Source organism: Mastomys coucha, unplaced genomic scaffold (genome assembly GCF_008632895.1).
Source record: "Mastomys coucha isolate ucsf_1 unplaced genomic scaffold, UCSF_Mcou_1 pScaffold22, whole genome shotgun sequence".
NCBI lineage: Eukaryota > Metazoa > Chordata > Mammalia > Rodentia > Muridae > Mastomys > Mastomys coucha.
In genome coordinates this window covers 81,952,764-81,976,610 of record NW_022196905.1, presented here as the reverse complement: position 1 = coordinate 81,976,610, position 23,847 = coordinate 81,952,764, and the positions used below count along the sequence as shown (strand labels likewise).

Below are 23,847 nucleotides of genomic sequence, written 5' to 3'. Positions count from 1 at the left end.
GCTCCAATATTTCTGTTATAGGTGTCTTATGATAACTGTACAGGAATCTCTCCCTCATTATATGTTAGTATCAGAGATTACAGGTGAATTTGGGGTATGTCGAACTGACTTCTGCCTTTTAGTTTATCACTGTGTATTTTTATTTGTTCCCCCCCCCAGACAACTTCTTAGAATGTAATACAGGCTTTGAACTAAGACTCTTAGCAAAGTCTCTCATGTCCTAGGATTGTAGCTGTGTGTCACTGTCACTGCATGTAGCTTCTGACCCCTAGTTTCTTTTTATTCTTTGATGGTTTCATACATGTTTGTAATGAATGGTAGTCATTTTCACTCTGATTGCCTTCTCTTACCACCCTTCCCTTTCCCCACCGACACTATTCTTCTTCCCAATGAGTCTGTCGTCTATTTTCATGTGTGTGTGTGCATGTGTGCATGTGTGCATGTGTGTGTGTGTATGTTTGACTCACAACATTTACATGTATCAGGCTGTAGCACTAAAGAAAGTGACATCCTGTCTCCTAGTCACTACTAACTAACAATAGTCCCTTCGGGAGGGGCAGCACCTTATAAGTCTCCCATGCTTAAAGAACAAAATGTTAAAGAGCTCAGTACAGTGCAAGTTTTGTATAGGTAACTATAGCTGTTGTGAGTTCATGACTGTGATGACCACACAATATCCCAAAGACATCTTTTTACGGCACCCCTTCCCAACCGCTGGCTCATCTGTTATCTTTGTCCTCTGTTCTTCAGAGTTCCTTGAGCTTTGGATAGGGTACCTTGGTTGGCAACCCATCTAGGACAGAGAATGTCACCATCATTTATTCTCAGCATTTTGAAAAGTTAACTAGTATTCACTGCAGGAAGGAGCTTCTCTGATGAATATGTAGAGCAGCAGTGATCTATGGCTATAAATATACAAATGGATTTAGAAAGCCGTTTGACTACATACTCACGTAGCAAAACAAGCTCTTGACCAGGTCTATAGTAAAAGGCATGAGGTCTGTTCTTTGGAGCTGGCATCAACTCCAAGCAGAAAGCCATGAGTACCCTCATAACATTCAGGTCATTGTTGTTCCAGTGAGCGTATCTTGCCTGACAAGTCACCATTGTATTTCACAGGGTGCACATCTGGGGAAGACTGTTGATGACTTGTATTTCCCAGAAGTCTGCATAACACCTTCTGGTACTAGGAAAGCGAGCCAGCAGGGAGGAAGCTTCCAACTCAGTTCCAGCTTAATTTTTCCATATCCTGCAACCAAAATGTATGATGTCTTCAGCAATAATGACCTATTTCTTAACATGAAACGAATTATTACTTGGGCCTTCACGAGGTACTTAGCTTACGATAATGGTTGTAGAATGATTTATCAGTGGATAAAGAATTAAATTTCACCCTTCATTCTTACTATTTTATGTGTGGCATATCCAATATTTATTCCCATTGGATTACTTTTTGGCACCACCCTGATTTTTCTGTTATACCTTCTAGTTCATTCAAACTTCACAGTAAAAAAAGCCAACAAAATGAAGAACAAACAAACAAACAAAAAACCAAAAAACATTCAGTGATTATCTCAAATAGAATTGATTTTTTGAACTTTTTCTCCAAGTGAAAAAGGTTGAGGTTGGGACAAGGTTACATTGTTAGGCAACCGACTTTAAAGCAATTTAAAACAGGTACTGGTGGATTAATTAGCCCATTTAATGATGAAAGTAGGGCCCCATCTTCACTTTTTTGGAAGTAGAAATGAGTTATGTGTATGTCCAAAAGCACTGTGTTGTAGGTACCTTAGTATGTTTTAAAAACCCATAGTAAATAGCCCTGCATGTTTTTAAAAGGTACTTGCCACGGATCTTTCTGTACTTGGCATACATGCTGCAGTAACAAAGGTTGAATTTCATTTTCAGAAGAAAAATGATCAGTATGTAGTTTGGTTTTTTTTTATAGGCTTCTTTTCTTCTATGGAGCATGGAATTTTGGCTTCAGCAAAACTCACATGCCATGGAACTGAGAATGTATGAATATCAGAACATTTTTAAAAACATTATTGCTCCTTATATTTGCCATGCATATTGTGGTGTTCTCTTATTCCCAGACCAAGATTTCCAGATGTGAAAGCCCATTCTGGTTTCTAGGCTTTCCTTGTACTTAGGAATCCTAAGTATCCATTTAGTTACAGGGCTCTTCCATACCTTGGCTTAAGACTAGGGAGATGTGATGTCTTCTCTTTTACATTCTTCTATGAAAGAACTCGGTTTGGGGACCCTTGTACTTTACAAATGTATTAATGACTGGGATGGGTTTGTTTATATCTGTCATCTCTATGTATCCTTACATTAAAACTCAAAGCTGATAAAAGTTTAGTTCATTGATTCCTTAATTTATTTTAAAATAGCAATAGTAAAAGCATTTTTCAAAAACTAAACCTGGTATACTGAATTTTGAGTAACTTTTTATAAACAGTGTCTATATTTTCACAAAATCCATCAATATGTTTTTAACTTTCCACTGACCTCTTAATATCCAGTTTAATGGAATATGACTTTTCCTATTCTTTAGTTAAAATAGACAAAGAACATCTTGTCTTCTAGTCTAGTTAGGTTTCTGTTAAGATGCGATGAAACACCATGACCGAAAGCAACTTGGGAAGGAAACTTGTTTATCTGGCCATACATCCCACCATCGGTTCATCCCTGAAGGAAACAGAGGCAGGAGTTCAAGCAAAGCAAGAGTTGGGGGTAGGAACTGAAGTAAAGGTCGGGGAGGGGTGTTGCTTCTTGGCTTGCTCCCCATGCCTTGCTCAGTGTGCTTTCCTATACAACCAAGGATCAAACAGCTCTGGGCCTTCCTACATCAACTGCTAATCAAGGCCGATCTGATGGAGGCCACTTTCTCAACTAAGGTTCCTCTTCCTAAATGAGTCTATCTTGTGTCAAGATGAACCAAAAAAAAAAACTAATCAGGTCATCTAAATGTGTTACAATTTAGAGAGAATGGTTTATTTTAATATTTTTTAATATAACATGCTCTTTTCATATAAGGGTAAACAGAGTTTGGATCTCAACGAATACCTTTAAAAGAATGAGTCTCAGGTGTCCCTAAGAAGTTCACCAACCCCAAAATCATTTTGCTATATAGTACTTTCTTAAGGAGCTGGATATAAGTTTTAAAATGAACACTTGTTTCATGTGACTTTATTTTTGCTTTGAAATGTAATTTAAAATAGAGAACACTGGGGGATGTCTTTGGTGCCGGGGCTGGAGAGGTGGCTTGGTGATTAGGAGCACTCCCTCCTCTTGCAGAGGACCACAGCTCAGGTCTCAGGACCCACAGTTGGTGGCTGCATTCTAGTTCCAGTGGATCTGGTGCTCTCTTTTGCTTCAGTGGGTATGTATGTGGCACATATACATTCATATAGGCACACACATACACACAAATTTTGCATTTCTAGGGGGCTAAGGGTCAGATACCAGGGACACAGGAGGGAAGCTGGATTTATTAATGATCAGGTAGGCGTCGGATGCTGTGCAAGGCCCTTAGTGTATACTAACTCATTAAGTCCCATAAGTCCCATAAGTCAGTGCTGTCAGCCCTGAGAAGAGAGGAAATGGAGCATCTGCTGCTGGGAACTAGCCTTACCACATTATATCCTTGCGTTGGTGTTGTGATTCAAAACATTTCAGTATAGTATATTCTGTTTGTATCAAGTTTCATAAGCCTCTTTGGCTGTATTATTGACTGATTAGCTGTTCTGAGTCCTTTTAAAAAATAAATTGAAAAATAGATGTCTTTCATATGATCTATTCTGATTATGGTGTTCCCTCCCCCAACCCTTCTAGATCCTTCCCACTTCCCCACCCACCCAAATCCTCATCCTCTCTCTCTTACTCATTAGAAAATAAACAGGTATTTACAATATAATGATAAAAATAAAATAAGATAAAGTAAAAAGAAACAGATTAGAATAGGACAAAATAAACAAACACACAGGGGGAAAAGAGTCAAAGAGTCAAAGAAAAAGCACAGGAAACATAGATGAAGAGATACACACATTTACACACAGAGAAAACCCACAACAACAAAATCAGAAACGAGACGGTATAAGCAAAAGACCTGTAAGGTTAAAAAAAAAATCAAGATGAAGCATTATAAGACAAAAACAAAACCAACCAAACAAGCAAAAAACCCAAACCAAAACCAAAATACCTCCAAAAATACCATTGAGTTCATTTTGTGTCAGCCGTCTGCAGCTGGGTATGGGGCCTGTGTGGTTTGTGCTCCCAATGAAACTCTGTTGGAGAAAACAGACTTTTCATTTGTAAGCAGTTATCAGGAGGAGATAGCTCCTGAGTTAGGGATGGGGCTTGTGTTTACTTCCTCTTAGTGCTGGGGACCCCACCTGGCTTAGAGCCCTGCAGGTCCTGTGTGCTGCCACAGTCTCTGGGAGTTCCTATGTGCAGAAGTCTTATAGTGTCTAGAAGGCCTTGTTTCCTTGGTGCTCTTCATCCCCATTGGCTGTTAGAATCTTTCAGTCTCCCCTTCCAAAGAGTTCTCCCTCTGAGGGGAGAGATTTGATGGAGACCTCCAGTTTAGAACTCAGGGTTTCAAGGTCTCTCACTCCGCACATTGTTCGGTTGTGGGTGTCTGTGTTTGTTGCCATCCACTACAGGAGCAAACTTCTCTGATAATGTCTGAAGGAGGCACTGACCCAGGGATACAGCAGAATGTTGTTAGGAGTCATTTTGTTGCTACGCTCCATTGGCAGAATGCTAGTATTTGTTTTTCCCCTAGGCCCATGTTACTGTGTCTTTTAAATGTGTATCTGAATAGCTATTATTTTACCTTTATTGAGAAAACAAACACAATATTCATTCATGCTTCCACTAGGGGGTGCAAGAGTGCTAACCTGTTAAGTACATAATGATCTGTAATTGATTATGATTGTAGTATGATTTGTAATTATACATAAGCAAGTTTTATAAGGGACATTCTGAACAACTCATTAGTTATTATTCCTGGCCATAAAGATGCTATATGATCTTTTCTGTAAAACCCAAGGAGGAGATTCTTCCCTAAATATGAAAAATGAGATGCAATGTGGCTGACAAATTGAGGTATGAATCATGTGATATGAATTTGCAAAATAAGCTGTGAGTCAAGTCAAGCAAGTTATGATTTTTTGGTTGTTGATTTTCTAAATACATCTCAGTTTTAACATTATTAGTATAACCTGTTATGATCTCTCTGAAGCATTAGTATTTGAAGAACTTATACCTCCCTGTGGCATTATTGAAGCTTTTGTGATATACTTTATAAGGTGTTTTGTATTTAGATAATGACTTTGTAAATGATGACTTACTCCTTATCTATCACTTCAATATAGAGACACATGAGGAGATCCCCCTTAATATAATTGATTCACTGAGATCATAGTATAAATGGGATCCATGGGCATAATTTTTAGTAAAGTTGTGAAGTACCTTAAAAAAAGCAGGGCTTTAGAACTCTAAAATGTGTGCATACTTACTTATACCTTTAAAGATATTTGTATTTGAGCAGAAATTTGGGGTATTACGATCGTTCTTATGAGTCCTGCACATTTGACCTTTAAAAGGGCACTGTACAGGTTCTCGAGGTACATAGTTACAATATTAATGGCAAGGCACAAAGCTGGGAGGTGGGCATGATCTCACAGCTGCAGGCTGAGCTCTTAGCCATTGAGGCTGAAGAGGCTGGAGTGTCTAAGGATGACTCTTCTGGGTTAGGCGAGTATGGAAAACTGAAGAGAGAAGCAAGATTTAAGTGAAGTCTTTTTTTTTTTTTTGGAAAGAGAAATGGAAACAAAATAAAATACAACTCTGAAACAGTGTTTGAGAACCTTCAGCATGCCAGGGATGTTGGAATACTACTATCTTTCATGAACAAATGAGAAAGTAGCTTTGGAGGGGTTTGGGGTCCTACCTGTGACCACAAGCTTGGAACTAGTAGGGATGAGACTTGAAATGTTGTCTTTCTGGCTAAAGGCACACCCTTCTCCATGACAAATGAAGGGACTCAGGGATATACACAGAGAAGGGACTAAGGCTGATAGAGTGTGGGTAGTACATTATTATTGTAATTCATATTCCATTACTATGTAAACTAAATCCTTCAGAGATAGAAAAGGAGATGCCACTCGAGAGATGGAGAGATTCGGATCTTATTCTTTCTAGAAATTAGTCACCGGATGGATCAAATACTAAGCATGGTAACTAAGCCATGTTTTGATACATGTCTGTATAATGTTTTGTTCAAATCAGTGTAAGCGTATCTGTGTCCTTCAGTACTAATTGTTTTTGTAGTAAGAACTTTCAAGGTCTTTCTAACCCTTGGAAACATGTGGTACACTGCTATCCAGAACCACTCTGTTTTGGTGTAGTGACAGAATTTCTTTGTCATGTCTCTTACTTAGAAGCCAGTGAGCACTCGTCTCTTCTCTCTCCACCCCGATCTCATCACTATTAGAGTAAAATCTAACTCCTCATAGTTGTTCCAAGGCAAAGACTGAGGGCAGCCTCTGGCCCACCTTCTTGGGCCTTCTTCCTTACCTGGTTGACTGTTTTTCTTCCCAACCTGGCTAGCTGTGTTTTTGCCCCTGGCCTGGCTGACTATGTTTAGCCTCCTAGGCCTTCTTGTTCTCTTTGGAATTAGCGAACTCATGTCCTCTTAATGCTGGTCCCACCACCAGTGTTTTCTTCTACGTGGTTGGCTCCTTTTGAGCATTCAGACCTTTTCTGCAAGTATTTCGTAGGTAGAAAATACCCTGGAGACCACTTTTACATCTTCTGGGGTCAGGATCACTTCAGTGCTGTTACCATTGTGAACACAAACATTTGTTTGTTTACTTACTCTTTTTCTTCTGAATGAGATTGTAGACCTCTTGAGGGCCAGTGGATTTTTGTCTGATACGCACGCCATCACCTCCCAGCACCTCTGTGGGGAGCTTGGCATGCCTTGAAAGCCCAGTACTTCGAGGACACTGGTAAGCCTTCCTGTGTGCATGTATCCTTGATGACTCTCAGTCACACCCGTTTACACACACACCTAAAATTCCAAGGATAAAGGTCACACAGTTTAAACTCTAATAAGTTGTAAGACTTCCTTTCTCAGCTGGATCATGGGTCCCTGGTTTGTCACTTCATAGAGCCCCTTTTTGTTTTTGTACTGTTGTGGGACTCCACATTTCAGGAACTGTCAGGTTGGTCCAGTTTTTACTCTTTGCCATTGCCAACAGTTTAGATTGAAATTAGGTGGTAGATCCTCACAGATATTCTCATTCCTAGCACTTTGTCTGGATAATGTAAATGTCCAGTACAATGTAAATGCCCAATTCTGCTACTGGTGATTTAAATTTTACAGTTACAAGTGTGAGCATTTTATAAAATATTTTTAGTTTTTATAGGTTTCAAAACCTATCTCTCCCACCCACATGCCCACAAATTTCAACCTTTAAGAAATGTTTGGTTGCTGACAGACTAGGCTAGAAATGAGGCAGTGGCATCCCCAATACTGAATTTAAAATTTAAATGCCATATTGGAGAAACAGAGCCAACCTGTAAAACTTTGACCCCTACAACTCCCCTGGATTTGGGTGGGGCTGGGGCAGGGGCTGGGTCTGGGGAAGAGGTGGAGGCAGGGACAGGCTCTGGGGCCCAGCATCTCCCTTTACCCTTACTTTTATTTGATAAAGCAGCCAGTGTTCCATGTGGCCTCCAACGTTTTGGTTTGGGGATTGAGAGAGTGAGCAGCAGGTAGCTCTGACGCAGGTTTGTACAGTCTCTGAGCCGCACACACCTTAAGCCAACAGAACCAGTGAAAGACTACAGTGTGTGACTTGAATCTGCACTGTTTAAATGGAACTGCCCGTGAGCAATAAAAGCACGTTTATACCAAGTCCTTAAGAAGTTTAGACTGGAGGGCTGTCTCCAGAAACTGGCCCCTCCTTGCGCCAAGACCCATGTGTTTGTCTTGGCTGTCTGACTGCGTCTGCTTGGCCAGGGCAAATGCCTGGATGTTAAATTGATGAAACACAGGGCCGTTGATACTTCTCAGTGAGGCTTCTATTTGGTTAATGGCAGGGTAGCTCTCTTTGCTGCTAGCCACCTGTAAGTGGTCAAGCAGAAAAGCTAAATGCAGAGATGTGGAAGAGGAAATTTTTCTTCACAACAACAACAAAACCCCCTTACAAATGTATCATTTATATTTGCCTGTTTTAATATCTAAAATAGGTTTAAATACACTGAAGAAGATGATAAATAGAATCACCTGAGTTCTACCTCAGCGGTATTTGAGCAGCATAATGTTGACAGGAGAGAGACCGGCACTCTTAATATGGTTAGAGATGTGAGGAGCTGCGGGAAGCATCATTAGAACAACACACCCTGGGAAGGTTCTAGAGAAAGGCGTTTTCTCCAGGTGATAGTGCCTACTTTCTGTTTGGCATAAATACGGAACTGTAGATAAATTGGTAAAGATGTTAGGGTTCGACTTTTCCAAGTTTGAGCATTTGAAAGCTTCATACAGCTTCATTCTCATGAAAGGGACTTGTGTTTGGTGGCATCGGTCACACTCCAGGCGGTTGTCAGTCAGTCTGCAGGACTCCATGTGGGTTCAGCAGCCATGGGCTTTCCCAGGACTTCTCAGACATCAGCACAGAAGTAAGGGAAAGGCAGATAGCATTTGTCATTCTTTTTCTTTCAGAAGGGAGTTGTAGTATTGCTTGGGTTTTTACAGGTGTCCATGGCTTTATCAATCGTCCATTTCATTCAGCCTTCTGCTCAATGATCCCAAATACCAGCCCCTTTGCTTCTCTGTTGATGGTACATTTGATCTACTGTTTTCATTCAACAGTTACTGTAGGCTGAAATACACATATATTTGACACTTTCTCAATGGTGGTGTGAAGGCTTCCAGGGCACAGATCTCTATTCCCTTGTCGGTTGTTTAATCCTCTGTGTGAAGAAGAGTGTCTAGGATATAATAGATGCTTATCAGAATGAATTAAATGGTATTTATAAATAATGAAAGGAACAATCAAAGAAGAGGGGGTTGGAAGATGTAATGATTGCTTCCAAATTGTTCGTATTCACTATATAGCTCGGTAAAGGAAGGAAATTCTTCAGTTTAGTACATGTGAAGTATTGATTGGTGTTTAAAAAAATCAGTTTCCTAAAGCAGGCCAGTCACTGATACCAAGTACATGGAATTAGTCACAGATCAAGGAACATGGAAAGATTCCACTGTAGGTTGGACAGAAATTGAGCAGAGAGATTATATTTGTTTTCATAAAAATGTGGAGTATTGCCTTTGCAATTTTACCATCAGCCCCAATACTATATTGGAGTTTTTTCTGCCCTCCATCCCTTTCATTGTCCAAAGGGAAGGGCTTCTCAACTTTATCATTCTCATTAGTTGTTTCTGTGTGTTGTCAGAGTGTATTTGCATTCCTGGTGCTGTAACACACGTTACCATAAACAGATGGTCTTCACTGAAGAAAACACTTCCTCTCCATGAAGGGAGCAAATCTTGAAAGAACAATGTTTGATACATGACAGATGGTCTGAGAAATAGCCTGTCAGTCTAAGATGGCTGGTAAGGGACCAGCAAGCACCCTGTAATGAACTGTACCCATTTCTTGCCATATTTATAGTCTTTCCTATAAGATGCTGACTTTCTGTATGCTTCAAATCCTAGCATATTTTCTATTTCATATTTTATGAGTTGACTTTGATGGCACATACATATGTATCTGAAGGTTTCCTAGTGGACATTCTGAGAATTGGATAGTTCTGGACACAGTTGTTCATGTTTCAGAAGTGGCATCTGATGGGTGCAACATACTCAGTTCACACCTGTTGAATTTGATCATTGGGTATTCTGAAGGTATTGAAGATTTGTTTGTGGGCATTTGGCTTCTGGGAGGTATACTGGTAGAGGTGATATGGTGGCTGTCTGAGCACCTGAAGTATGCTGGTGGCTACTCGTCTTAGGGTAAATTCACACAGAGAGACAGTGAAGAACTTTTTTATAGTTCATGATTTATGAATATATGATAAAATTTTTGATGATATCTTCAGTGCCTCAAAATTCTTTTGGTCTCCTAAAAATCAGCAAAGGTTTTATTTTTAAGCTTATTTAACATTTGTTGTGGAGAGCTTTCTTTCCCATACATTATTGAAAAGAGGATTCTTTAAATTTTAAAGTGACAATTGGTTTATGGGTTTCACTCTGGTGCCTGTTTTTGTGGGGGTCTTGTTAGTTTTCTTATGGCTTTTAGTGGTCAATTCATTTCCATAAATTGTATATCTCATTTTTTATTTCAGGAAGTGTAGAAATTTTTATGCTTTGGACACTCCTTAAAACTACATTGCTCGATGTCTATGTTCTTGTTTCATGTGAGGGCTCTGTAATTTGTCATTTCTGAGGCCTTTTATTTTTTTCCCTCTTTTCTGAAACAATCTTGCTCATGACATTGTCTTTCAATGACATGTTTTCCTATGACATGTGGTGCTTAATTCTTCCCTCAGTAGCTCCACAACGTTACGGAAGAGCAGAAAAACAGACAGTTCATCTGTAGCAGCTCCAATAACTACAGCAGGAGACCTGTGGTTGTCTAACACGGCAAAATTCAAGGCCAAAACCTGGTATTGACTGGTACAAAATAAGCAGATTTTCTCAAGTACTAGGATCTCCGTAATCAGTTAACTCCAAGATGATGGTGTTTCTGTTGACATTAGGATGAAGATAGCTATACTTTGAGGAGAGTAACCAATAGTCTTGGCAGTAGCCTGGGTTGTTTGAGGGTTCACATGGGGCCCCTTTGGCCAACAACTCAGTTAGATGGAACCTATTCCCAGAACTGGAAGTTTTATTTAGTGACAAGAGATGACTAGTTGGGGCCTGCATCTCCCCCATTATTTGACAATTCCTTTTAGATTACCCTCATATGTGTATATGTTAGGAAGCTTCTACTGTTTCTATGGGACCCCTCAAATGGCACTTAGTTTTAGGTGCACTTCCCTATGTCTGTTACATAACACCTTTCTTCTCTCATCTACCCTGTCTGATCTCCCAGTTATAGTTCCCTGGCCCCTACCCCATCCATAGCTTCCTTCCTAGGAAGGAAGCTCTCCCCTAGTCCCTTATTCCATATCTAACTTCTGTGGTTGTAGGGATTGTAGCCTGCTGATTGAAGACTTAACAGCTAACATCCACATATAAATGAATACATAGCTTGTTTGTCTATTTGAGTCTAGGTTTTCAGGAGTGATTTTTTTTTTCTAGTTTCTTCCATTTACAGGTGAATTTCATGATTTCATTTTTTTGGGTTTTTTTGTTTGTTTTTGTATTTGAATAATAATTCATTGTGTAAATGTGCCACAATTTTAGTCTATTCATCTATTAACAGATATCTAGGGTGTTTCAAATTCCTGGGCATTATGAAGGAAGCTGCAGTGAACATGGTTTAGCAAGTGTCTCTAAAGTGGGATGAAGTGTCCTTGGGTATATGCCCAAGACTAGTGTACTGGCTAGTTTAATGTCAACTTGACACAAGCTAGAGTTACCAGAGAGGAGAGAGCTTCAGTTGAGAAAATGCCTACATAAGATCCAATTGTAAGACATTTTCTTCATTGGTGATCAGTGAAGGAGGGCCCAACACATTGTGAGTGGTTCCATCCCTAGGCTGGTGGTCCTGTATTCTGTAAGAAAGCAGGTGGACCAAGCCAGTAAGCAGCACCTTTACATGGCCTCTGCATCAGATCCTGTTTCCCAGGTCCTGCCATGTTTGACTTTCTGTCCTGGTTTCCTTCAGTGATGGACTACAGTGTGGAAATGTAAGAACCATAAACTCTTTCTCCATCATTTGCTTTCTGGTTGTGGTGTTTCCCTGCAGCCATAGAAACACTAAGGCAAGTGGCATAGTTGAATCAGTTCTCTTTTTCCAGAGAACCACCACACTGATTTTCATAGTGACTGTATGTGTCAGCATTCTCACTAGCGATGGCCAACATGAGCTGTCATTTGTTTTCACTGATCTTGGCCATTCTTACTGGTGTAAGATAAAATCTCAAAGTAGTTTTGATTTGCAGTTCCCTGCTGGCTAAGGATGATGCTTCTCAGCCATTTGTGGTTCCTCTTTTGAGAATTCCTTCTTGAGATCTGTACCTCACTATTATTTTTCTTAGCTTTGTATATTTTAGATATTAGCCTTTTATTGGATGTGTATTGGATAAAATCTTATCCTGTAGGCCACCATTTTGTCCAAAAAATGGCAAGTTTTCTTCAGAAACTTCTCCGTTTCATGAGGTCCCATTTATTAATTGTCTTTAGTGCTATCAGTGTTTTGTTCAGAAAGTCATCTCCTGTGTTAATGTGTTCAAGCGAATCCCTATTTTCTCTTCTATCAGTTTAAGGTATATGGCTTTATGTTGAAGTCTTTGATCTATCTGGAGTCGGGTTTATGCATGGTGATAAGTATGGATCTATTTGCATTTTTCTACATTCAGACATCCAGTTTGATCAGTACCATTCTTTGAAGATGCTGTCTTTTTTTTTCAGTGTGTTTTTTGGGTTCTTTATCAAAAGTCAGGTTTCCATGTCTGTAAGGTTACTTCTGTGTCTTCACTTTTATTCCATTGATTAATGTGTCTGCTTTAATGCAATTGCCATGCTATTTTTTTTTATTACTATAGCTCTGTAGTTACAAGTTGAGATCAGGGATGGTGATATTTCCTGCAATCATTTAATTATTAAGGACTCATAGCTATACTGGGTTTTTATGTTTCAATATGATGCTGAAAATTATGCTTTCAAGTTCTTTGAAGAATTGTGTTAGAATTAGGATGGGGATTGCACTGAATCTATGTATTGTTTCTGGTAGAATGGCCATTTTTACTGTATTAATCCTACTGAACCATGAACACAGAATCTTTGCATTTTCTGATGCCTTTTTAAATTTCTTTCTTTAATATCTTAAAGATATTTTTTATTATTTAGGTATTTTACTTTTTTGGTTAGAGTTATCCCAAGATTGATTAATTGATTTATTTTCTTTCTCTCTTTCTTTCTTTCTTTCTTTCTTTCTTTCTTCCTTCCTTCCTTCCTTCCTTCCTTCCTTTCTTTCTTTCTTCCTTTCTTCTTTCTTCTCTCTTTCTTCCTCCCTTCCTTTCTTTCTTCCTTTCTTCTTTCTTCTCTCTTTCTCTCTCCCTCTCTCTCTCTCTCTCTCTCTCTCTCTCTCTCTCTCTCTCTCTCTCTTTCTCTTTTTCTAGGTTATTTTGAAAGTTATTGCTTCCTGATTTCTTTCTCAGTCTATTTGTAATTTATATATAAGAAGGCTTCTGAATTTTGTGCATTAACTTTGTATCCTGTTACTCTGCTGTGTTTATCAGCTGAAGAAGTTTCCTAGTGGAATTTTTAGAGTCACTTGTATATACAATCACATCACCTGCAAATAAAGATACTTTGGCCTCTTTCCTTCCTATTGTGTTGTGGCAGCTTTCTTTATGGCTTAAGTAGCACAGGAGATAATATAGCAGAGATGGGCCCCTCTTTGTATGCTTTCTCATTTTCTAACAAAGCAACTTGGGTTTTAACCATGGCAGATCTAACTTTCTGACGAATCTAAACTCAAGCCTAGTTCTAAAACTACTTCAATTAAATTCTGTCCACTTTAATGCATCTCGTGGTGGTTATGTTTCAACACTGGAAGCCTTGGGAGACACTCACCGCTTAGCCAGGCTGTAGCAGTCACAGTTCACATCTCCATTGATCCCAACTTCCTCAAAGAAAACTATCCCTACAGAAAGTTAGAACATTTCCATTTTCAGTGCTAGGTCATCTACATTTATTTAGCCACTCATACTTAAATACACAGACATTTTAGAGACCCGAGCACTACCATCTGTTTCTCCTTTTTGCCAGTATCTAGTGTTTGGATCTGAGCTTTATTTGTTTGTCATGTTCCTTCTATTTTTTAAGCAAGAAGGCCACTGTAACAGGTATTACAGTTTTGTTTTAATTACTGTCACCATCTTTATGTTTGTCACCTGTGTTTATGAACTTGGGAGAAGCAAATTAGAGGGGGGAATGATTTGTCTGGAGTTTTATAGTTTCTCTTTTGGGTTTGCTGGGTCCATTGCTTTGGGCCTGAGGTGAGGTAGAGTTTCACTGTGGTGTGATGGAGGTGGACTCTCACCTTATGGGAGCCAAGAAGCAGAGAGCTGGAGAAGGAAAAGGCAAGGTAGCACATACAGTTCCAAGGCAAATCTCCTGGACACCTGCATTCTCCAGCTAGCTCATATCATCTTCACTTTCCAACCTGCGAATCGTTCATTCAACTATAAATTCATCAAGTGATTAGTCCACTGCATAGATCAGAGCACTTGGGATCCATTCACTTCCCAAGAGTCAGCCTGTGAACACTGCATTGGGGGTCATACCTTCAGCTCTGTGTTCTCATAGGGCATTTTATATCCAGTTTTCAATAACCTTTAATCTCCAAAGAGAATGTGTTCATGGAGTTTTTCAGTGACTGTCTTTTGAGCCTGAATCATTGCTCGATTGTTGTCTTGAGGCTCAGAATAGTGCAGGTTTCATCTAAAAGCAGCAAAAATAAAGATACAAACACAAGTGTCAATACTGCACCATACAAGAGTAACTGCCTAAAGTTTTAGCACTGTTCTTCAGATACCTGCTTCAGGGGCAGACAAGGACCTTAAGGAGATGAACGCTGAAGAAATCAGTAGGTTCCTGTGTAAGTACCCACAGCCCTTTAGAGGCAAAAGTATTTGTAGAAATTCATTGGAAATGATCCATAATGTATTTCTCCTTTGACTGAAGAATTTAGTCCTTATTTAAAGCAGCTCATTTATAGATGTGTTTCAGGGCAGTTTTACTAAGTTCAGGAGTTGATGTGTTAGCATTTGTGGGGCTAAAAACTTGCATAATTTTGCAGACCACATTCTAGAAGAATGAATATAACATGATAAATAAAAATCGGTTATAGTAATGAATATTGAGTGTGAGAGAAAGATCTGATTAAGCAGGCAAATTTTACTGACAGCACAGAATCTGGAGATACACCCATTTTATGAAAATAAAATGTCAAGTTTAACATTGTTCTACATGCTTTCCTCTGAATCTTGGTTCTAGTACTTTATAGGCTTCTTTTGTTATGTGATTTTAAAATATAATTTTTATAAAAAGAAGAGCAAGTTGGCATTTTTTTCTTCTAGCATGGCTGATTAAATTTTCTTTACCTAGAACTTGAGAATCTTGTGGCCGTCTCTCTTGTAGCGATCATTTCTGTTTGTTTGTTTGTTTGTAGTGCTGCTGTTTCTTGGTTTGTGTTTATTGCTGAGGTTTGGATGAATATCTCCAAAGGCTGCTCATTTAAGGCTTGGTTCCTAGCCTAAGGTGCTCTGGGGTGAGCCTTTTAAGAGGTAGATCCAGTTGGATGCTGTTCAGTCCTTGAGAGCAGCCCTTAGAAAGGCCTCTGGGACTGCAGGCTATCTTCTTTCTCTCTCCTGCCTTCCTGTCGTAAGTGAAAGATCTTGTTCTGGGGTATGCTTTCTTCCATAATATACTGTTTCATAAACTGTCTCCAAGGCAGTATCACTAACCAACCATGAACTGAAGCATCCAAAATCATGACCCTAAAGCAACCCTCCCTTCTTACAAGTTAATTGGCTCATTCTATTTTGTTAGTTGCAGAACTCTAATGGGAATTATGATAAATTTATTCTCATGCATTTCTTAACATAAAAGAAACACCTGGCATAGGGCTCCATAATTATATATATATATATATATATATATATATATATATATATATATATATATATATATATATATATATGTATATACATATATATAAATTAAATGCATTTCTGACAGAGAAACTTTTCCATTTTAAATGAGCATCAACAAAGGCAGTTCCTTCTCTTACAATGTTAAACACATAGAGATTGAAATATTCTGTCTTTGTCCTAGAATCTGACTCATGATTCCACGCTGGCTTTCTCCCATATTGCTCACTCCTTTGAGCAGTATTTACTGCCAGTGTTTGCTACTTCTAGTACTATGAACACTCTTCTCCCGGTTTTCTTCCTTTTATATTATAATGAGTTATTATATTATAATGAGTTAACTTTGAGCTAAAGTGATCTAATTAACAGCAAAAAGCAACAGCAACAGCATCAACAACAAGAACCTTATAATAACAACAAGAACCTTGTAACTTACATGGTTAGCAATGATAACAGTAGGTGGCAGGTATCAGTCATCATGTATAAAGTGTAAAAAACATGGGATGAGCATCTACCTGCTCATTCCTACAATCGCTTTCTAGGTAATTACTGGTATAAGGGCTATAAATGAGAAAAGTAAAAATTTTAGGGATTTGATTCAGGACCTGTAAGACATTCTAATCACCAAGTGTCAACTTTGAATAATTTATAATTGCTCATATTCATATATAAACCTTGATTTTACATAAACTAATTATTATTATATATTTGAAATCAAAGTTCCCACATCCTTAAATTTTATTAATATACTGTTTCTAGTACTTTGAGCAGCAAATACATTTATAATTAATTTTTATATAAAATAAAAAGGTCATCTTTGTCAATTATTAGGATAAAGTTTAATTTAAAAATTCTATGCAGCAATGTATTTTTTTAAAAAAAAAAAAATTTATGCACTAAAGTTTGATCCTGCTTTTCCTCAAGTTCCTCCCAGGTCCTCAGCACCTTCTATCACCTAACTTTATGTTCTCTCTTTATATTACCCTTTAAACACCTAACTAACAAACACAGAGAAAAGCAAGAAACACACACATTCCTGCCTCTACATGCAAACAACAACATGAACCCAAACCACAACAACAACAACAAAAAGCAGAAATGGAAATCAAAATAAATAAGCAAAAGTCCGATAAAAAAATGCCCCAAACAAAGCAAAATGAAACAGTCTACAGAAAAACCATTGAGTTTGTTTTCTGTTGGTTAAGTACTTCTAGGTATTGGGCCCATCCTGACCTGTACCTATGTGGAATAAATTGATTTATCCTTTTCCAGTGTAGGTACCACTTACAAATAGCTTCTTGGTTAAAGGTAGGAGGCCTTGCTTACTTTTCATTCTCACTGCCATTCGTTCACACATTCCATCTGGCTTGAACCTGTGTGGGCTTTGCCCATGCTGCCACAGTCTCTGTGCCTTCCTGTGTGCACAATCACCTGGTTGGATCTGGAAGAGTTTCACTGTCCTCTATCACTGCTGGCTTCTCCATTCTTTCTTCCTCCTCTCCTGCATAGATTCCCTAAGCCTTCAGGGGGTGCTTTGATGAAAAGTTCCATTTGGGACTAAGTACCCCAAAGCTTCTCATTTTCTGTACATTGTTCAGTTGTGGGTCTCTGTGTTAGTTCCTCTCTGCTGCAAGAAGCTCCTTGGGTGAGGGTGATCTGTTTGTGTAGTAGTGTGTCATTGGGAGGCATTGTGTTGCTATATTCCTTTAGCCAAATAATCTCAGTATGTTTTCCCTTAGGCCCATGGTTTATCTAGTCTCACAGTCTAGGTCACATGAGCAATTCTGTCACACGAAGTGATGCTTAAGTCCAAAGAACAAAGTGGCTGGTTACTCATATACCATCTGTGCCCTTATTATACCAGTACACCTCTCAGGCAGATCGCTGGTGTAGGCTGCAGGGTTTTTAGCTGGTAGTATTGATGGCTGTGTTCCTCCTTTGGCCGCATGCAGGGTACTTTGCAAAATGGTGAATGCTGGTCAGTCAGAGCATAGCTTCTAGTTAGGAACCAGCTTGACTTTTCCATGCTCGGTGAAATAAGTAAGTGTAGTCTTCAGCAATAAAGCCTTAGCAAACATTTATGGAAAATGATGTATGCCTTGGCATAGCCTGTCATGTTTGTGCATTTCCATGGGGACCCTTTGGCAAATAACTCAGTAAGATATAACCCACCTCTGACACTGGAGGTTTTACTTGATGGCATAAAATATCTAATTGGGGCATTATATCCCCTATCATTTAGTGTCTCCATTTAGATTTCTTGCATACACACACACACACACACACATACACACACACACAAAGTTTCTATTTAGATTTTGTATACATGTATATATATACCATTTATATACCTTCTACATGGGCATCTATATGGGTTTTCAAATGACCTCTAACATCAATTTTTTTCTTCTTTTTTTTTTTTAGTTTATCTGCATTTATTTTATGCTGAATTTATTCCCGTGCCATGAGTTTTTGTTCCTTCAGTTTCCTCTGGGCTATCTTTTTCTTCTGTGCCACCTCCTCTTCTGGCTTTGGAACAGTCTGCTCCTTCTCAGTGAGGATCATCTCAATGTGGCAGGGGGAGCTCATGGATGGGTTGATCCGGCCATGAGCTCTGTAGGTTCGTCGGCACATCTTAGGTGCTTTGTTCACCTGGATGTGTTCAATGACTAGCGAATCTACATCAAAATCCTTACGTTCAGCATTTCTCTCTGCATTCTTAAGCATGTGCAGCAAAAACTCAGCACTCTTTTTTGGCCACCATCCCTGTGTCTAACCTCACTGTTTGGCCTGGGTACACCTACCAACTCCACCATTACACCGCCGGAATGGCACACATTGTTTCTTCAAAGTGACATCCTTCAGATACTTGGTGGCTTTGCGGATATGCATACCTTTGATGGCCTGGGCTTTTTCCCAGGTGTTCTTAAAGTGAGCACGGAGGTTTGAACCTTTTGATTTGCATGATTTTGTGGGGTCTTCTGTGTTGAGACCATCTTCATGGGTCACCTCTGGCCACTTACAGGAAGAGCCTAACATCAATTTTCACTCCTCTATTTCTTTCTTGGCCCTTTTCTTCCACCTCACTTCCTATTTAATCCTCCTATGCTAATTTCCCTTTGTCTGCCCATAATTATATATTCTATTTCTCCTCCCTAATCCCTTACTAGGTACACAGCCTTTGTGGTTGTTCTGATTATAGCACACAGAATGAAGACTAGCATCTACATCTAAGAGAAAAAAAACTTTTTTTTTTTTTTAACATTTGCCTTTTGGGCTCTGGTTTACCTTCCTCAGGATGTTTGTTTGTTTTTTTTTTTTTTCCCCTAACTTCATCCACTTCCCTGCATCTTTCATAATTTCATTTTTTTCATCTTTTGTAATTTCATTTTTAACAGCTGCATAATAATCCACTGTGAAAATGTGCAATGTTTTCATTATCCATTCATCTGTTGAGGGACATCTAGGCTGTTTCCAATTTCTGGGTATTATGAATAGAGCAGCAAAGAGTATAGATGAACAAATAATTCTGTAATAGGATGTAGAGCTCTTTGGGTACATGGCCAAGGGTGGTATAGCTGGGTCTTGAGGTACATTGATTTCCGTCTTTCTAGGGAACAGCCACACAGATTTCCATAGTGGCTATAAAGGTTTGCATGCCTAAATGCAATAGATAGTGTTTCCTTCTCACATCCTCACCAGCGTGAGCTGTCATTTGCTTTGTTGATCTTGGCCATTCTGACTGACACAGGATCAAATCTCAAAGTCGTTTTGATTTGAAGTGATCCATCTTTTTTTTTTCTTTTTGTTTTTTCGAGACAGGGTTTCTCTGTGTAGCCCTGGCTGTCCTGGAACTCACTCTGTAGACCAGGCTGTCCTCAAACTCAGAAATCTGCCTGCTTCTACCACCCAAGTGCTGGGATTAAAGGCGTGTGCCACCACTGCCCAAGCCAAAGTGATGCATCTTATTATAACAAAGTTTACACTTCATTTAAAATAGTACAATAGATTAAAATGTACACACCTGTCAGAAATATATACATTCATCTGCATTGATGTTTATCGCTTTTTCTTTTTTCTCTTATGTTTGTGAAGGCTTGTCTATGCATATATGGGTACTTGCATGTGTATAGAGATTCACATCATGTTTCTTCCTTAACTGCTTTCCTCAAATTGGTTTTTCATCCTTGTACATGTTCATGAAAATACTATTTTTGCTCATTTTAATTAGACATATTCAGAATAATGTCCATGTTTGCACAGATGTGTGTGTGTGTGTGTGTGTGTGTGTGTGTGTGTGTGTGTGCATGCCCTCCTTTGAGTAAACTGGCATAGTTAATATAATCACAAGGTCATACTCTATCTGATATTTCACTGCTCTCCACATTAAATAGGGAGTTGTCTGTTTAGGAGACAGGCTGTGAAGTCACCCTGCTTTGATACAAAAACTATCATTTCAGATTCCATCCCTGGAAGTACCAGAAATAATTAGTCAGAGAAATAATCCTGATACCTCCTGGTTCTTAGTAACACCATCTACATGACATAAAAAAAACAGCTAATATTTACTGAAAATTTACTGGGTCATGATCACCTTATAAACATTTCCATGCTATCAATACCAATAAGTCACCTGGCAACCTGTTTAGTATGTCTTGTTTATTCTTCCTGATCAGTAGATGAGGAAACCAAGACAGAAAACTCATAAGGAGTTTATTCTGTGTAACACGAGTGGCATGTGATAGGGTTGGAACTTGAATATAGGGAACTAAGAAAAGAGAAAAGGCCAAAAGAGGGCGTACAAGAAAAATGATTAAGTTCTGCTAGAGGGAGTGGGGACCACCCCCACCTTGAGAATCTTCCCACCCTGGCACATCAAGTCTGCAGGGCTTCTTCTCCCACCAAGGCCAGACAAGGCAGCCCAGGGCAATGGGATCCATAGACAGCTTTAGGGATAGTCCCCACTCCAGTTGTTAGGGGTCCCATATGAAGACCGAGCTGTACATCTGCTACATACGTGGGGGAGCCCTAGGTCCATCCTGTGTATGTTCTTTGGCTGGTGTTTCAATCTCTGAGAGCTCCAAGGGTTCAGGGTAGTTGACTCTGTTGGTCTTCCTGTGGAGTTCCAGTCCTTTCTAACATCCCTCGATCCTTTCCCCAGCTCTTCCGTAAGACTCCCTAAGCTCTTTCCAGCATTTGGCTGTGGGTCTTTGCATCTGTTTCAGTCAGCTGCTGTGTGAAGCCTCTCAGAGGATAGTTATGGTAGGCTCCTGTTCTGCAAGCCTAACAGAGTATCATTAATAGTATCCAGGGACTGGTGCTTGCCCATGGGATGGGTCTCAAGATGGGCCAGTTATTGGATAGCCATTCCCCCAATCTCTGCTCCATCTTTATTCCTGCATTTCTTGGAAACAGAATGAGTTTGGGGTCAAAAGGTAGGTTGATGTCTTTATCCCTTCACTGGGGGCCCTGCTTGTCTACAGGAGGTGGCCACTTCAGGCTCCATATCTCCACTGCTAGGGGTCTCAGTTAAGGTCACCCCTGGGATGTAAACTGAATAAATAAATTAATTAATGGAAAAAAAGTTCTATTAGATAAGCTTAAAGCATCAAAGCAGGGATGACCAGGTTGCCTGGATTCAAATCTCAGTGCTGTTCCATGCTGGGCTCAAATCTTCATGTCTGACTCCAAGCTGTTCATTCTGAAGCCTAACTATGGGGTTGGAGCTGGTTGCGGAGGAGATTTACAAAGGCTGGTCTACCTTGCTACTGTCACTTGGCCAGGCAGGGGGCGGAAGCAGACAGCCACATAGATTGCCTATCACCCACAGATCCAGTTTGCATTTTCCTGAGATACTTGGAATGCTTCCCTTGATAAGAAATAAAAATAGTTTTATGAAACACTCCCCTATGCTTTTTCACAGTGGTGGCTTTTAGAATTCACTTCTGTATTTATTGCATTAATAAGGTATAAACACACATATTATATAGCACAGTTCTGCTGTGATGTTGGTGTCAGAGTATAAAACGTACACCTGGTTAATTCTTTTAAAGATTTCAGTGAAATACAATTCTTGATTTTGTTATCCATTTCCATTTTATAACTATAACATGGTGTGTGAAAGAACCACCCCAATACTTGAAAGATGCTGTTGAGTTGTCTAGAATTTCACGCCATGCCTCATTTACATATAAGCACAATGGGCAAAGTATATTTCCATCATCTGCATAGTTTATAATTGACTTATGAAAAGCCTTATTCAAAATGTAACTGCGAATTGGCTTTAGTTTTGTTCCTTCAAATTGTAGAAAGCTTTTTTGGACCATTTACAATAACAAACTATCTTCCGTTCCAGTGCCGTTCCTCCTCTGTGTCTGCTGTTACAAAGTTCTGGGTCTGAAAATGTTCTATTTACGTCATGAAGTAGTGCTGGCCCTCATTCTAGGTGTGCTGGCTTCAGACCAGGGCTAGCTTTTCCACTGCTCTTCCACGCCTATTTTTTGAAATTTAGCTTTCACATACTTTTCTTTGATTGCTAATCTATTACACTCATGGTGTGCTACCATTTTGGAATCTGCTAGTAATAAATGGCCTCCGATGTTATTGAGAAATCTGTCATCTTTTTCATTACGTCTCTCCATCCCATCTGCTCCGTGTAGATCCGGCTCACTCTGGCTAGGCACTCACTTGTGCTCGGTACTTGACTGCAGGAATTTGTAAATTCAGCCAGGATTGGGTCAGACTTGATTCTCTGCAGTTCTAGACACCTAGCCAACTTCTCTGGCTAGCAAGAGGCTTTGACCCTCCTAAAGGGCTGTAGAGGATGCCAAAGAACAGTGTGCTATCCTTTCTCTTGTCTGTAGCCCATCTCTACAGGCAAGTAAAGGCAGCCCTGGCGAGCCTGAGTATTCCTCTAGTGTACCTTATCTGATTCACTCTCTCCCCCTATGCTACCTCCTTTGTTTTTTACCTCCCCATTCACATCCTTCATTTCCTTTTCTTTACTTCATATCCTTCCTTTCTTTACTTACTTCTTTACTTCATATCCTTCCTTTCAGTCCTTCCCTTCTGTCCTTCCTCCTCTCCCTTTTTTCTCTGGGGTAGTAAGTTTTAGGACCATTTACATCCTGGTCTTTATCTACTTGCTTTCTCTCCTGGAACCATCACCAAGTCTATTCCAGCCAGGAGGGTAAGAGGGAATATTGGATGGAAGAGCCTGCCCAGCCTGAATGGATCTGTCATACCAACTGAGAGAAGCCTTATAGAACAATTTAAAAAAAAAAAAAAAAAAGCCTTTGCAACAATAGATCATTGACCACCAATTACCATTTTCATAAAATTATTTAGTATTAAAAATTGGTTCAGGTTCTCTGGTGACAAGCTGTAAGTAGCAAGGTGATATGTTTGGCGGACACTAAGAGATAGTCTCCTGGGACCCAGAGATAAATGGGTACATTTTCAGGTATGACCCACATGGAGTGCCTCCTTTCTTTCTATCTAAAAGCAAAGACATTGTAATATTCGACATCCACTGTTTTAGGTCATCAATTTTGCCTTTTATCAGTTAGCTACAAAACACGTAGATGAAGGAGCTCTAGATGGTTATCATGAAGCAGAGCCATTATGGCCTCTAAATCTAGATCCTTTCATTTTCACTTTTCAAAACCTCCCTTAGTTCTGAGCTCAAGAAAAAAACCTACGAGCTATCACATGCACATCGTTAAAGTGATTTTTTAATGTGCCATTGAAAGAATGCCGGAGTTTCTGAGACTGGAGCAGCCAGCCCGGAGGCGCCTTAGGCCAGAGACCCGGGCGGGATTCGCCATTTTCTCTCGGGTGAGTTTCTGAGACTGGAGCAGCCAGCCCGGAGGCGCCTTAGGCCAGAGACCCGGGCAGGATTTGCCATTTTCTCTCGGGTGAGTTTCTGAGACTGGAGCAGCCAGCCGGGAACCACAAGCCCCACGACTCCCAGGGGAGCCGCAGGGCGGCAGGGACACAATC

General features: G+C 39.6%; 1 protein-coding gene and 1 pseudogene across 2 annotated transcripts in view; one reads left to right on the top strand and one right to left on the bottom strand.

Annotated features, from left to right (window-relative positions):
* Adamts3 (ADAM metallopeptidase with thrombospondin type 1 motif 3) overlaps positions 1–23,847 on the top strand; it is a 236,429-nt gene that overhangs the window by 66,403 nt on the left and 146,179 nt on the right. The gene's annotated exons all lie outside the window — the stretch shown is intronic.
* Positions 18,257–18,900, bottom strand: LOC116071464 (annotated as a pseudogene).